General features: G+C 47.2%; 1 long non-coding RNA gene across 1 annotated transcript; it reads right to left on the bottom strand.

The window, feature by feature from the left end:
- Positions 1–8,549: 8,549 nt before the first annotated feature.
- LOC125166848 (uncharacterized) lies at positions 8,550–15,156 on the bottom strand. Its single transcript, XR_007152560.1, has 4 exons — positions 15,053–15,156; positions 14,270–14,342; positions 9,507–9,587; positions 8,550–8,960 (listed from the first exon to the last, which is right to left on the bottom strand). It is a non-coding gene; the product is annotated as an uncharacterized LOC125166848 (long non-coding RNA).
- Between the last annotated feature and the right edge of the window lie 1,549 nt (positions 15,157–16,705).

Genomic DNA, 16,705 nt, shown 5'->3' with positions numbered 1-16,705 from the left:
GTGGGCAGAAGAGGGTTCGCAAAGCAAACTTGACCGCTCTCTTTAGAAAGGCTTGCTTGAGAGGTTGGCCCTTGATGGGAACTTGGATTTCTGGTGATTCCCACCATTCCCTGATAAAAATGGCCCACTATGCCTGAATAATGGGGTTTATGGCTTCCTTCTGGGGACCTAGAATTTTGGAACATACCATTCAAAGGGGGCCTCATGTGACCAGATCCCAGTAAAAACCCTCGCCACTGAGTCTCTATGAGCTTCCCCGATAGACTCCATTTCACATGTGTTGTCACACCTTGTTGCCGGAGGACCTAAGCACATCCTACATGACTCCCCGGGAGAGGACCTTGGAAGCTTGTGCCTGGCCTTCCCCCTAGACTTCACTCCACGCACCTTCACCTTCAGCTGAATTGGCTTTGCATCCTTCCGCCGTAAGAAATCGTAGCCATGAGTATGACTATATGTTGAGTTGTGAGTCCTCCTAGAAAACCATCAACACTGGGGTTGTCTTGAGTCCCCCCACCACTTCAGAGAAGAAGAAAAAGCAATACTGAAACCAGAAAGCCAAATTGCAGGTCATTTTTTTTTTTAAATAGGCTCCACGCCCAAGGTGGGGCTCGAACTCACAACCCTGAGATCAAGAGTCGCACGCTCCACCGACTGAACAACTGAACCAGCCAGGCCTGTGGGTCATCTTTAAATATGTACGGTTGTTAAATATCATCTTACAAATAGATTCATGGGGAAACGGTGAATACAAAGTAACTGTTCTGCACATGATACTTGCCTTTGTAAAACATACGGATTAATCCACAGTGCGGTCCAGTTACGAGCCCAGAGGGCATCTGGTGGCTGGTTTTCCCACCTCTCTTAGTTGCGGAACCCTTTGCTGACACGAAACCTCTCGTGAAAGTCAGCAGAGAGAAGTTCCTCTGCTTCAAGGCCCACTCAGCTTCCTCCTTCGAGAGCCCCAGGGAACAACAGCTCAGAACCTCAGAACTCAGGGGAGGACAGGCTGAAAACATAGCCGAGTTCACACTTTCACTTACAGACGAGAGAGCCCCGGCTCAAACCAAAATGAAGATTTGCAAATGAAGTCAACCTTTACCGAAGCACTTTTAATGCCAACAAATGAGTGAACGCCCTCTTTGTATCTGCTTTTTGTTCACTGACTGGTTTTCATTTTTTTTTTTTCCTAGCCTTGCCTGTGTCTGCACTTTCTCTCACAGGACCTCAAAAAACGTGCCACCACACCCCCCCCCCACAACATTCATGGGTACACTTCAAGGCCAGCCGAGCGTCTCCCACCCCCAACCCCCTCGGGGACAGTGGGGACAGCGTTTGGTGAACCACTAGAGTGCCCAAGTCACAAAAAGTTACAATTTGCAGAGGGGAAGAAGGCCACAGAGCAACCAGCCCTAAGGGTGGACCTTGTGAGGGACACGGAACCCAGTGGTTGTCTCAGAACGAACGGGCCTGTGACGACAAACCCAGGCTACGCTTCCTTCTTACGCCCGAAGCAACAGAACCCGAGCCTTGTTGCACTTGGCTGGAGGAAAGTGAGCCTAGTACCAGGTTCCCTTCCCCGCCGCCCTTTGGGAATCCCCAGGGACTACCCACATGTTCCACAAATCTGTCCTGCCTCTTACTTGCCACCTCAACCACCAGCTGGCCCCAGCGCTCCCCTAGGCCACTGCTCCACCCTTCTCGCTGCCCTGAAACCCGACTCTCCAGGCAGCTGCTGTTGTTGCCTTAGCTTCACCTCAGGCATGGGCGCAAACCCTTGTCTGAACTCCCCTCAGTGTCCACTAATAACGGACTGGAACATGGGAGATCGTATGGAAGGCCGGGGCCTAAGCAAAGATAACGCAACTCTGAGAGCCCAGAGGTAGATTCCCCCAGAGCGTTGCTGCTTAAAGGTCCCTGGCCCCAGGCGCAGAGCTTTGATCTGACTCCCGAGGCTCAGGCCTAGTTTTCAGGAGTCCGTTTTCCCCTGCACCCCACGGAAGTCCAAGCCCCAGTGTCCCCAAGATCAAGGGGAGGGAAGATTTTCCTAGGGGAAAAAAAAAAAAGAACCCACAGAAATGTATCTTCCACCTACAAAGAAGACAAACTTTTTTTTTTTAAGAGAAATTTAAGATCGTTGGTCTGTCTTGTGCTAACATCTTCGTTTCTGAAGAGGGTTGTTACTTTATCACTGTTTAACCAAAGACCTTTATTTTTTTTAATGTTTATTTACTTTTGAAAGAGAGTGTGAGCTGGGGAGGGGCAGAGAGAGGGAGGGGAACAGAAGATCCGAAGCGGGCTGACAACAGCGAGCCTGAAGCCAGGACCTGAACTCACCAACCGTGATATCATGACCTGAGCCGCAGTAGGACGCTCAACTGGCTGAGCCACTCAGATGCCCCCTAACCAAAGGCCTTTAAAATCATTTCCTAAACAACAAAAATGATCTATCCTCAAGGCGAGGTAAATACCGCCCCCCCCCACACACACACAGAAGAATAGAAACAAAATAAAACAGTGACATCAGAAACAATCGCTTGAATTTTTGAAAATGGCTTCTTTCCTTACTGTTAAGCACTGGGGTTTCACAAAAACAGCTTGGCCAAAAGGCACATGAAAGTGTGCTCAACGTCACTAATCATGAGGGAAACACAAAGGAAAACCACAGTGAGATCCCACCTCACCACTCACCGGCATTAGAATGACCGTGATCGAAACAGAAAGTGCCAAGTGTGGGTGAGGATGCGGAGAAACTGGAACCCTTGTGCACTGTGGGTAGGGAATGCAAAATGGGGCAGCCACTGTTTTGCAAATGGGGCAGCCACTGTTTTGAGGGAGTTCCTCAAAAAAATTACACGTAGAATTTCCATACGATCTAGCAATGCCACTGCTGGGTATGTACCCAGAGGAATGGAAAGCAGGGTCTTGGAAAGAGATCTGTTCTTCCCTGTTCACTGCAGCACCATTCACAACAGCCAAGAGGTGGGACCAATTCAAGCGTCCATGAGTGGACGAATGGATGAACAAAACGTGGTCTCTCCATACGACAGGATGTTATGCAGCCTTAAAAAGGAAGGAAATTCTGACACAAACCACAACATGGATGAACCCTGAAGACATTATGCTAAGTGACTAAGTCACAAAAGGACAAATGGTGTGTGATTCTACTTACACGAGCTACTTAGAGCAAATTTATAGAGAAAGAAAGTAGAATAGTGAGTGTCAGGGGCTTGGCGGAGGGAGCAGGAGGAATTCGTGTTTAATGGGTAGAGTTTCAGTTTGGGAAGACGAAACGGTTTTGGGGGTTGGATGCTGGTGATGGTTCCACAACAGCGTCAATGTATTTAATGCCCTGAACTAGAAGTCATTGAGATGGTAAATTTTAGGTTATTTGTATTTTACCACAATTAAAAAATTGTTTTAATAAACATACAGTGGGATGGGAATGCAAGCTGGTGCAGCCACTCTGGGAAACAGAATGGAGGTGCCTCAAAAAATTAAGACCCAGCAATTGCACTACTAGGCATTTATCCAAGGGATACAGGAGTGCTGATGCATAGGAGCACATGCACCCCCATGTTTCTAGCAGCACTATCGACAATAGCCAAAGTATGGAAAGAGCCCAAGCGTCCATCGATGGATGAATGGATAAAGAAGATGTGGTATATATATATATATATATATATATATATATATATATACACACACACACATACACACAATGGAGTATTACTCGGCAATCAAAAAGAATGAAATCTTGCCATTTGCAACGACGTGGATGGAACTGGAGGGTATTCTGCTAAGTGAAATTAGTCAGAGAAAGACAACTACCATATGACTTCACTCATATGAGGACTTTAAGAGACAAAACAGATGAACACAGAGGAAGGGAAGCAAAAATAAGATAAAAACAGGGAGGGGGACAAAGCATAAGAGACTCACAAATATGGAGAACAAACAGAGGGTTACTGGAAGGGGTGTGGGGGGGGGGATGGGCTAAATGGGGAAGGGGCGTTAAGGAATCTACTCCTGAAATCACTGTTGCACTATATGCTAGCTAATTTGGATGTAAATTAAAAAAAATAAAAAGTAAATAATAAGTAATAAAAATAAATAAACAAACCGAGGATTGGGGGAGGACCAGTCTCAGAATACCTCATGACAGAGACATTGATCCTTCTCATTGAAGATGACATTCAAGGAGAGCTTAAGTCACGGTGCTAGGAAGACTTTCCAATGGCAAAGAGAGGCAAGGTCGGGTTATCTCAACTGAGGATACATGGAGAAGGGGAGCCTGGGTGGCTCAGTCGGTTGAGCGTCCGACTTTGGCTCAGGTCGTGAGCTCGCGGTCCGTGAGTTCGAGCCCCGCGTCGGGCTCTGTGCTGACAGCTCAGAGCCTGGAGCCTGTTTCAGATTCTGTGTCTCCCTCTCTCTGACCCTCCCCTGTTCATGCTCTGTCTCTCTCTGTCTCAAAAATAAATAAACATTAAAAAAAATTTTTTTTTTAAATGCATAAAGTTCAATTTTTTAAAAAAGCATGCATGGGGAAGAAAAGGTATGGAAAACCGCAGATCAGTGCTGTCTAATATAACTTTCCACAATGATGGAAATATCTTCCACATTCTGCAATACGGGGCCACTAGCTACCCGTGGCCACTGAGCGCTTAATGTAGCAAGTGTGACAGAGGAGCTGAATTTTTCATTTCATTTTAATTATTTTAAGTAGCCACACGTGCCTGATGGTTGTCGTACTGGACATCGCATACAGTCTAGATGGCTCCAGATACCAGGCTCTGTCCAGAACACACAGCAGCTGTGGTGGCTCAGTAATGAGTGCGGTAAGTGCCCCGGAGCTCACACTTGCTGCCCCCAGCTCCAGGCTTCACCATCATGGCGGTCAGCTCTCCGTCTCAGTGCCTGAGCTCCTGCCTCTGTGAACTGAGCACCATCTACCTTTCCCTTACTCACGGTTCTGTCTCCTTCAGCTCACTGTTGTGCATGGAGAACCCTCTATAGCATGCCCATCCAGGGTCACCAGTGCCTACTCAAACCCTCCCTAAGTACCTGGCTACTCACTGGACTGTTCTTTTGGAAAGGATGCTCTTCAAAAGTAACTGAAACCTATCAAAAAGGAAGATCTTGGAAGAATGGCAAATAACAAAAAGACTGAAGCAAAGGTTCCCATCCTTCCATCGTCCTTTACACCGAGAGGGGATGTGATTGTTGGCTCCAAGCCAGACATGGCTCACAGATGTATTTGGGGTTGGCCCACAGGATTCCCAACACTTAAAACCTGGGATAGTTCACATAAGAATTCTGATCTTGGATCCCTTTGAGAAACGGGAAGTCCTGGTACCACTGGGCCTGCATCCCTGCCCCCGGGAACAATGGAGCACATGATCTCCACGTGCTGTGGTCCCCAAGCACACCCGTTCACACATCACGGGATCGGCCTGGCTCCCATAAGCATTTGGGTTGGACACCTCCATTGGAGAAAGAGATCTAAGGAATCACATCGAATGGATCTGTCATAGGCCTCCCTCCCCCCCCCACCCCCAGCCCACCAGAAGGCACAGAAAGCCTTATCTCTCTTTACATTCCTAACACCTAGTGTGAAGTCTTGAACATCATAGGTGCTCAATATATATTCATCGAACCGAACTGAGATTTAAAAACAAAGCGAGAATTCTGAATCTCGCCATGCCCCTAAGTGCTTATCTAACCTAGAAAGGATAAATGACCGCCCAAATGTCATAATTGAGATAAAAATCCTATTATTCCCAGGACATTGCTTTCCCCTAAACTCTAGTTTACCCGTGGTCTCAAAGGACATTGTTATGACGGGGTCATACATCCAGGGTGGTCCCGCAGCCTGGACCCCCTAAGGTCAACGTGCTAGCCAGGTTCCAACAGAGCTGCCTTCCCTGCAGGGTGCCCAGGCTTCGCAGAGCACACACAGCCATGCCCGCGCAAGGGAAGCCATAAAAGGTTGCAAAAGCTATTTTTAAACTTCCAAAGACCATACTGTACATTGATAATGGGAGCGTCTAAGTGCCCCGGTGTTATGGCCCCAGTCAGCATGCACCTAAATGCTGAAGATAATAATCTTGCCTTTAATAGTAGCCCCTTGAAAAGAAACCCTGTTCAATTCAGTGTTGCATTAAATGGAACTGCTTTTAAATAGGCGAGTGTCTGTTTCTTTATGAAGGAAATCTCTGTGAATCACCATCTCCCTGCCGTGACACGTTCGGGTATTCAACTGGATGCTTTGCTGGTTGTGTGTGTGTGTGTGTGTGTGTGTGTGTGTGTAAGCTGAATATTTTACTAAATATAAATATCTCTAGATGGTCATAGGTCATTTTCTGCCTATTTTCTCCTTCTCATCCAGTCCCTTTCTCTTATCCTACCATTGAGGAGCCACCTCTTCTTTTCTATACCTTACGTAGTAGTTAGTGTTTATTGAAACCTGGCGTAACCACTGGGTCCTCGGTCTGGGGATCCTGGTCATAAATCTCAAATACTAATGGCCGCCATTGACTATCTACTGGGTACCAAGCACTAAACAAGGGACATGCTATTTTTCTTTTTTTCAGTTTTTCTCATTTATTTTGACAGAGAGAGCACGCGTGCAAGGGGAGAGAGAATCCCAAGCAGGTTCCGCACTGTCAGCTCAGAGCTCCGGGAACCCATGAGATCGTGACCTGAGCGGACACTTAACTGACTGAGCCACCCAGGGTCATGCTTTTATATGCATGAAAACATTCTGCTTTTCATCAGGATGTGTCAATACAATAGAAGCTGTGGTCGAATGATTACACAATGATCACTCAAATAACCAAGCAAAGCCAAGAGATAATACAGAAAGAAGTCAGACATGGTTTGAATACTTATAAGAGTCATGGGGCGCCTGGGTGGCGCAGTCGGTTAGGCGTCCGACTTCAGCTCAGGTCACGATCTCGCGGTCCGGGAGTTCGAGCCCCGCGTCAGGCTCTGGACTGATGGCTCGGAGCCTGGAGCCTGTTTCCGATTCTGTGTCTCCCTCTCTCTCTGCCCCTCCCCCGTTCATGCTCTGTCTCTCTCTGTCCCAAAAATAAAATAAAAAACATTGAAAAAAAAAATTAAAAAAAAAAAGAGTCACAAGATGATAAGAGAAAAACATTTTGTGAGAAAGAACACCAGTTCACTCTCAGTCCAAAGGTCCTCTGGAATTAGGCAGAAAAGGACCTTCTTACCTTAAGAGCCAAAGAAATACAAAATGCAATCAATTGTTCACCGTGGCGGTGTCCCTGCCGCGGAGCGTAAGGAGGCCTCCGTATGTTCCACTGGGGTCAGAACAAGGATGTATTCAGCGTCGCTGCGCTGAAAACACTTTCCCAATACTGTGTGAGGTGCACAACTGTTTCCTTAGCGGGTCAGCCCCGTGCAATCCCAGGACGGTTTAGAGTTTCGTATAGAAACCGCTAATATTTTGACGTTAGGGAGTTTTATGTATTGTGTGTGTTTCTTATTTTGTTTGGACGGCCGTAACGCAATACCGTAAACGGAGTGGTACGTAAGCCACGGAAATTTATTTCTCACCGTTCTGGAAGCTGGGAAGTGCAAGATCAAGGCATCGGTAGCTTTGGCATCTGATGAGAACCTGCTTCCTACTTCAGAGATGGCTGACTTCTGGCTGTGCTCTCGCACGGTCAAAGGGGCAAGAGAGCTCTCTGGGGCCTCTTTTATACGAGCGCTAACCCTGGGGCGCCTGGGTGGCTCAGCCGGTTAAGTGTGTGGCTCTCTGTGCTGACAGGGCCTGCATGGGTTTCTCTCTCTCTCACTTCTCTCTCTCTGTCTCTCTCTCTCTCTTTCTCTCTCTGCCCCTCCCACGTGTGCTCTCTCTCTGTCTCTCTCTCTGTCTCTCAAAATAAATAAACTTAAAAAAAAAGGATCTAGATTTTGACATTTGTTACTAGCAAATAAAATGTTAATTTATGACGATGAAATTAACTACAGAATTGCCTTTCGCCTACAAAACAACAGCTCTTGAGGATATCCAAACATATAAACGTAAAAGACCAATATTTGGGGTCCCTGCTCCAAACATCTAAGGTGGATCCTGCTCCAACAGCATGAGAGACTCTGATCACCATAGGGACTGCCTCATGGCATTACTGTCCATGCCAAAGTCCCCAGCCCTACCCCCTCGGTGTTCTGGGGGCCAAGGACCTGAGAGTGAACCTTCCACCCAAAAGCCTGTCTGAGGCTCAGGCAACAGCCCTGCACGTTGCCAACACCTCTCCAGAAGCAGAATTTCTTCCCCAGTGCCCATCAACCAAAAGTTTTCACGAAGGCTGGGGAATCCTTAAGGCACCTAGAGATTAATTAGTGAGACTAAGGACAAGACCCGACTTCCTTGCCTGGGTCAGGAAGGAAAAGCTTTTGCTCTACCCTCTTAGGTTCTCACCATGGAGGCTTGCAAATTAACTAACAAAAGACAGAAGGAAAGGAATACACATTCACAGGAGGAACGGAATACGCATTTTCTCAATATTTTATGTGCACGGGAGTTCACAAAAAAGAAACTCAAAATCAAGTGATGAGACTCAGGGGCTTACATACCATTTTAGCTACAGAAAGGGGGTCTGGGCTCCAAGAGATGAAAAATTGTGAGAAAGTGACTGGGAAATATACACACAGGGGAACTTTTGGAAGGTACAGGGTATTCGAGTGAGGTTTACTTATGCGGATTTATTTCTATTCCAGCTCTTCCTCTCCGGTGGTAAGTTGCTTTCCTCTTCCTGGTATGCGAGAGGGGGGATGCCTTCACTGGGGGAGATCTGTGCCAACTTTAGGCAGAAAAGGGGAGAGAAGAGAACTCCCCCTGCATCCACTGATTCTCGATCGCTTTCGGCTCAGAATAACCCGTACGCCAAAGTGGCATATTTAGGGTGGTCTGTACTGATCCCTTCACCTGGCACCTTGTAAGGGTTTAAGAAACGTGTATTTACTGGATGCGCGAGAGAGCTAAAAACTCTGCAAATACCAAACGAATGCTAAATACAACACAGAAATCTGACTCACACCGTGGTCACTGACACATAGAATATGGGGAAGGCCCCGGTGCCTTCGTGTGGATCTTTGTAAGGGTTAATGACTGCTTCTTTGAATCTCAGCGTAGCAGCTGCAGATGACTTCAGATTTTCTGCCACAATGACTTAAATCAAAACAATGAATCCATCAAGGGGAAGGCCAAGGCACCATTTGGGGCTCACGGGGAAGCACTGGGCAGAGGGCTCCAAACAAATGAGATTGGGAGAGATTTCCCCCGCTGCCGGAGAACGTACCTCAGAATGTGGACGTTTCGGGCATTTTCACAAAACAATAACCGCCTGTCTTACTGGGAAAAGAACGTGCAGGGCAGACGTCAAGATGCACACAGGATGACTGCATTTCAGCCCAACGTTGGGACATGACGGGATGTCGGGGACCAGCTTCATCAGTTTGAACAACAAACGCACACGTACCTCCTCAGGTCTTTGTTCTCTCAGGCCCTCTCATCAGGTAAAAGAGCAGCCACATCACACGTGCTTGCAATCACCGCGTTCCTAATAAAAGACACATTCTGGAATATTCAACAGTCCTCTTCCTAGAGACACCCAGAGCCTCAGAAACAGCCACAGCCTTCAGAATTGCAGTGGGAACATCCTGACACGTAGATTCTTCAGTTAAACGACCCACAAGTGGCAGGTTATGTGTTTGCCTAGCCATACTCTATGCGTGTGTGTGACCCGTGTGTGACCACGTGGACACCGACCGCCTCGGCAGCCCCACCGACCAAAGCCCTAGAGAAAGAACGGCAAACCGGAAAAGCAATCTGCAGCACTCTTTTCCAGAAAGCCCCGGGACGGGTAATTTCTTAGCAGTTCTGGGCTCATCATATTCAATTAATTCCCTGCAGCCAATGACCCCACTCTCTGTAATAACTCTGAAGAGACCAAGAAAGGGATTCCGTCTTCTCTCTCTCAACCCCCTGCAAGGCTCTTACCTGCTGCATTCAGCAGCCACCCCAGACTCCGGAAAGTGTGAACAGTCCAGCGGTGGGTCCCAAGGGGAAGAAGAGACATAATGGAGGCAAGAAGCCAGGGTGGTGGAGGAAAAAAAAAAAATCACATCTGTCTTGCCAAGAGCGAAACATGCCCAGGTGGTAAACATAACTTCCAGTTACTTGCCTTAAACCAACCTTGAGCTTTAGGGCGCCTGGGTGGCTTAATCGGTTGAGCGCCTGACTTTGGCTCAAGTCGTGATCTTGAGAGTTCGAGCCCCGCGTTGGGCTCTGTGCTGACAGCTCAGAGCCTGGAGCCTGCTTTGGGTTCTGTGTCTCCTTGCCTCTCCGCCCCTTCCACAGTTGTGCGTCTTTGTGTGTGTCTTTCTCTCTCAAAAATAAACATTGAAACTTAAAAAAAAAAAAAATTACAAAAAAAAAAAAACCCTGAAATTTAAAGTTACCGTATTTCCTCAACAAACCAACAGGCAGAAGATCCACAGTCTATAAATAACAAGGACTTTATACTCTAAAAGAGTTTTGTTTTTTGTTTTTTTTTAACGTTTATTCATTTCTGAGAGACAGAGCATGAGCGGGGAAGGGGCAGAGAGAGGGAGACACAGAATCGGAAACAGGCTCCAGGCTCTGAGCTCTCAGCACAGAGCCAGACGCGGGGCTGGAACTCGCAAACTGCGAGATCCGGAGTCGGATGCTCAACTGACTGAGCCACCCAGGTGACCCCTCTAAAAGAGTTTTTATGTGAATCTCTACCTTCATGCCAACATTTCTCCTTTGTTGTGGAGCAAGCGGACTCCCATCCTTGATGGTCGGCAGCCCTTCCCATCAAACGCTGTTCCAGGCTGGAACAGACTAAGGACTAGGTTCTCAGCGAAACCAGGACCACCTGTTTCACAATCACCTGAGCAGCTTCATTAAAAACGCAAATTCAAAAAAAGAAGAAGAAGCAGCAGCAAATTCCTAGACCACACCCCCGACCTACTGAATCCCTCTCAGGAGCCCTGCATTTTTAACTAGCGCCCTCAGAGGACTCTTGTGCATAATAAAAATTGAAAAGTACTGACATAAAAAGTATATAACTCTAGGGCAAGGGTCAGAGTTCTCACAAGGCGGAATCAAGAAATCTGTTTTTTTCACCTGGAGGAGGGCAGCCTCCGACGCCCCTGGGGAAGACAGGCCAGCCAGCACGAATGGGTTTACTTGTAAATGGATTCTGATCCGATTGATTCCTCCCTAGTAACCCAATAATAGTCCGAGGTGGGGCGGAGAGTCGGCATTTCTTTTTCTTTTTCCTTTTCTTTTTTTTTTTTTTTAATTAATTAATTTATTTTGAGAAAGAGAGCACGCACGAGCAGGGAGAGGGGCAGAGAGAGGGAGGAAGAGAGAATCCCAAACAGGCTCGGCGCTGTCAGCACAGAGCCGGAAGTCACAAACCCTGAGATCAGGCCTGGAGCTGAAATCGAGGGTAGGAAACTTAACTGAGGGAGCCCCACCCCCCCAACCCCCGCCACCCCCCCTCCGCCACCCCCGCCAACCCCCCCTGCCACCCCCGCCCCCCCACCACCCCCCCTACCCCCACCCCCCCACCCCCGGGGGCCCGAGAGTCAGCATTTCTAACAAGCTCCCAGGTGCCGCACTCCCAGGTGCTAAAGTACGGCTGGAGGATTAGTTTATAATCCCAATAGCCTGGGTTAATAAGGTGAACCAGGAAGTTCCTCAAACTCAAAAGTCCCTCTTACCCCAGCCGAGTAAGCAGAGTATTTTGAAACCCCAGACTCCCTTTTAAAATGCAAATACTCCCCCCCCCAGAAGGCTGTAGCTTTGGTGTGACTTATTCTAATCAGATGGCTTTCTTCTTAGCTGAACTCAGCCCCACCCAGATGGTGGAGGTTTTAACCGGAGGGAAGGAGATAAGGGTAAACAGGCCTGAATGGGATCTGCCCTGAGGGCCTCAGAGAGAGAGAGAGAGAGAGAGAGAGAGAGAGAGAGAGAGCAAGAGAGCAGCAGAGGGTTTTTACTACCCTAGGAGTAAGGCCAACAGGTTTGCTAGCAGGAAGGGAGTCAAAGACAGATTTGCAATACAGGTTGCAATACAGATTTTAATAGGGAGCCTGCTGTGTGGCCAGCACTGGGCTGGGGGGGGGGGGGGGGGGCGGTCTGGGGAGACCTGTCCCTGCAGGACGGAGGCCCAGCAAGCTGGCTTCCAGCACTTGAAGGAGGAAACCACCACTGGGCACTGTCTCAAGCTCTTGGCATGGTGCCACTGGTCACTGATATCAGCCTAAGCCTTGGGGAGTCAAGACCTTGCTCCACACTGGAATGCCTGAGGCATAACTAAAATGCACAAAAGCCGGCCTGGACCACTGTTCACATGACTCCCATTGATAAAGGCTTTGGAAATCACAATTGCTACCTGCCAACTAACCCCATGAGGTCTGCAGGCTCCATTTTAGTCATTAGGGTTCATCAAATACCCAGTCCTTTAAGAATTCCACACATGGGGCCCCTGGGTGGCTCAGTCAGTTAAACATCCGGCTTTGATCTTGGCTCAGGTCATGATCTCACCGTTCATGGGATTGAGGGATTGAGCCCCACATCAGGCTCTGTGATGACAGAGTGGAGCCTACTTGGGATTCTCTCTCTCTCTCTCTCTCTCTCTGCCCCTCCCCTGCAGGTTCTCTCTCTGTCTCAAAATAAATAGAACTTTAAAAGTCTCATCATTAAAAAAATTTAAAAAAAAAGGAAGAATTCCACACATAGACTTCTCCATAGAACACAGATGACTATAAGAGAGTTTAAAACTATTCATTTGAGGGGCACCTGGTGGCTCAGTCGGTTGAGTGTCCAACTTTGCCTCAGGTCATGATCTCATGGTTCCGGGGTTCAAGCCCCGCGTCGGGCTCTGTGCTGACAGCTCAGAGCCTGGAGCCTGCTTCGGATTCTGTGTCTCCCTCTTTCTCTACCCCGACCCCACTTGTGCTCTGTCCCTCTGTCTCTAAAATAAACAAACATTAAAAAAAATTCTTTTTTAACTATTCATTTGAGACTTCTAAATGAAAATCTTAAACTAAGGAAGGAAAAAACGTTTCCTCTACCGTCTTAGGTTCAGTGTCTGGGGCCTGCAAATTAAATTGACAAATGACAGATTAACAGGAAAAAAAGGTGCACAATTTCTCTTGATGTTAATATTTTTCTGCGCACAGAGGACCTCACAGAAAAGAAGTGGAAACCCCATTTTAACAAAGGTTGATAAATTGCGGAGAGCTGCCTAGACAAAAGAAAGGGGGTTTGGGCTTCTAGAAGTAATAAATTGTGGGAAGGTGACTAGGAAATATATGGAGGGAACTAATGGAAGATAAGGGTTATTTTAGTAAAGTCTGTTTATGTAGATTCACCTCGGCCTTGACACCCCTTCTCCAGTGATAAGAGTCTCTCTCCCCTTCCTAGTACAAGGACAGCACCTTTCTCACAGGAAATTTATGTCCTGCTTTTAGGCAGAAGGGGGAGGGCAGAGAGCTCTTCCTGTGTCTGCTCTTTCTCACTTGCCTTCAGCTCGAAATAAGCCTTATGCCAAAGTGGTATCTTTGGAGTTGGCATATTCTGATCACCTTCGGTCATTAAATCTTTTCTGTACCCTATCACTCAAGTTCAAAACCCCCACGCCATTTCAGAGGTTATGATAAGAGTGACTCAGTCTCTCTCCTTCACTGCCAGACAGAACCAATGTGTCCAGCCGTCCTTTAAGCCCTGGCTTCTTCCCACAATGCACCTGTGCCTCCAACACCCTGTCCTGGCTCAGCCAGTGGCTTCCCTGGCCCGTGATCCGGTACATATCCTATCACCACACGAAGCTTTTCTTCACTTTATAAATCAGAAAGTGATGTCTCTGTTCCTGACCTCCCTCTTTCCCCTCCCCACCACCACGTCTCATCTAATTTGTATTATTATAACCGCTTCATTCTCCCGGGACGCACAACAGTACTTGCTACCTTGGGGACAGGTTCAAGAGCTACCTTACCCACTGACCTTGCGGGAGTCATTTAAGCGTATTAAGTCTGTCTCTGCTTACAAATGAGAATAAGAATATCTACCTCATAGGGCACTTGCTGGGATGAGCACTGGGTGTTATATGTAAGTGATGAATCACTAAATTCTATTCCTGAAATCATTATTATACTATATGTTAACCAACTTAGATTTAAAAAACAAACAAACAAAAAAACCCACCTTGCTTTGAGACCATAGAATGGGTGAATCAATTGTGGTCATCAAGGGAGGACAATGGTGCCCAGTAGCATTACTGTCCAGAAGAAAAACAAAGAATCAGAGATTTAAAAAAAAAATGGTGAGCAGGGGCGCCTGGGTGGCTCAGTCCGTTAAGCCTCCAACTCTTGATTTTTGGCTCAGGTATGATCTCAAGGTTCATGGGATGTGGCCCCACATTGGGCTCTCCACTCATGGCACTGAGCCTGCTTCGGATTCTCTCTCCCTCTCTCTCTGCCCCTCTCCCACTCGCATATGCATTCTCTCTCTCTCTCTCTCTCTCTCTCTCAAAATAAATAAGCATTAAAAAAAAAAGAACATCTACCTCATAGAACTGACACAAGGAATAGATCAGATAATGCGGTGTTAACGTAGGTATCGTAATGCTTAGCTAATTTCGTGCGGGTGGAATCTGCTCAAGGTTTTAGATGTCTTTCTTTTGGGCCAACTAATTTCTTGAGGCCCTCCTATGTTTCCAGGGCTGTTTGAGGCACTCTTCACTCCTTCAACAAGGATTCCGAACATTTACTAAGCTCGTGACGGTGTGCTAGGCCCATACCTATGCCAGCTGTGAGCTAAGAGTGGCTTTTGCATTTTGTAGCGGGCTGGGTAGTGTCCTCCTAAAATTCCTGTTTAACAGGGACTTCTAGACATGACGTTTTTTGGAAATAGGGACTGTGCAGAAACAACTAGGTAAGGATTTTGATATAAACTCATCCTTCAAAGAGAATGTGGCCTTGCCATTACCTTGATTTCAGACTTGTAGACTCCGGGGCTGTCAGAGAGTAAGGTCTGTTGTTTTGGTGACTTCACCAGTTGTGGTCTTTGTTATGGCAGCCCTAGGGAGCACATACACCTATTTGAATGGTCGGGGCAAAAAAATCAAAAGAATAATGTTTCGTGATCCATGAATGTTATATGCAGTTAAAACTGCATTGGGGCACCTGGGTGGCTCAGTCGATTAAGCATCTGACTCTTGGTTCAGCTCAGCTCGTGATCTGACGGTTCGTGGGTTCGAGCCCCCACGTAAGGCTTTGTGCTGACACTGTGGAGCCTGCTTGGGTTTCTCTCTCTCTCTCTCTCTCCTCTCTCTGCCCCTCCCCCCACCCACACATGCTCTCTCTCTCGCTCCCTCTAAGTAAATGAATTAAAGCTTAAAAAAACCTTCATTATCCATAAACAAAGTAAATAAACTTTATTTATCCATAAATTTATTATTTCTCCATAAATAAACTTCATTATCCATAAATAATTGAAACACAGACACACTTATTCACGTGTTCTTTTCTGCCACAACAGCAACAAGGGCAGAGGAGTTATGACAAAGACCATATGGTCAGCAAACTCTAAGATACACACGAGCTGGCCTTTTACTAAAAAGTTTGCCAGCCCCTGTGCTAGCTGCTTGAGAATAAGATAAAATATAAGCCCTGGGCGCCTGGGTGGCGCCGTCGGTTAAGCGTCCGACTTCAGCCAGGTCACCATCTCGCGGTCCGGGAGTTCGAGCCCCGCGTCGGGCTCTGGGCCGATGGCTCGGAGCCTGGAGCCTGTTTCCGATTCTGTGTCTCCCTCTCTCTCTCTGCCCCTCGCCCGTTCATGCTCTGTCTCTCTCTGTCCCAAAAATAAATAAACGTTGGAAAAAAAAAAAAAAAGATAAAATATAAGCCCTGCCCTCATGCAGATTGTATGATAGTAAGGAACCTACATATTCAGCAACTGACTAATTACAACAGTGATCTTTATAGTCCTTAATGGTGTTGTAACTGAAGAATAAAGCAAAAGCCAAGAGAGAGATGCAGAATCCAATCACATGGCACCTTCACATCTGTAAAAGAAGCCCGTCCACGTAGAACACGTTCAAAAAGGTTAGGAAAGAATCTGATGGAATGTCGTTAAAGGATCTTTGGTGTCCGTTCCAATTTCCTGTGGATGCTTAACAACCCTCCCAAACTTAGTAAGAGTAAAACAAAAACCATGTTTATCGGACTGACGGGTTTTGAAAGTCAGGAATTCAGACAGTAAACAGAAAGGATGATGTGTCTCTGCTCCACAGTCTCTGGAGCCTCTGTTAGAAAGACTCCAGTGGTGAAGGGTTGGAATTTTCTGGAAGCTTCTTCATGCAAATGTTTGGCCCCGTGACTGGAATGATTCAAAGCCCAGCTGGGGGCAGTTGACTGAAGCATCTACAAAGGCCTCTCCATGTACCTTGGGTTCTGCACACCATGGTGGCCTCGGAATCATCAGGCCTCTTGACGTGGTGAGTCACATCTCCAAGAGCAAGTGTTCCAGTGAACAAAGTGGAACCTGCACGGTCTTCTATGATTTAGACTTGGATGTCACCGCTTCTGCGGGACTCTTGTTTGAAGTGGTCCCCGAGCCTGCTCAGGATCTAAGTGAAGG

This window comes from Prionailurus viverrinus, chromosome B2 (assembly GCF_022837055.1).
Source record: "Prionailurus viverrinus isolate Anna chromosome B2, UM_Priviv_1.0, whole genome shotgun sequence".
Taxonomy (NCBI): Eukaryota; Metazoa; Chordata; class Mammalia; order Carnivora; family Felidae; genus Prionailurus; species Prionailurus viverrinus.
This window is presented reverse-complemented; position numbering and strand designations above follow the sequence as displayed.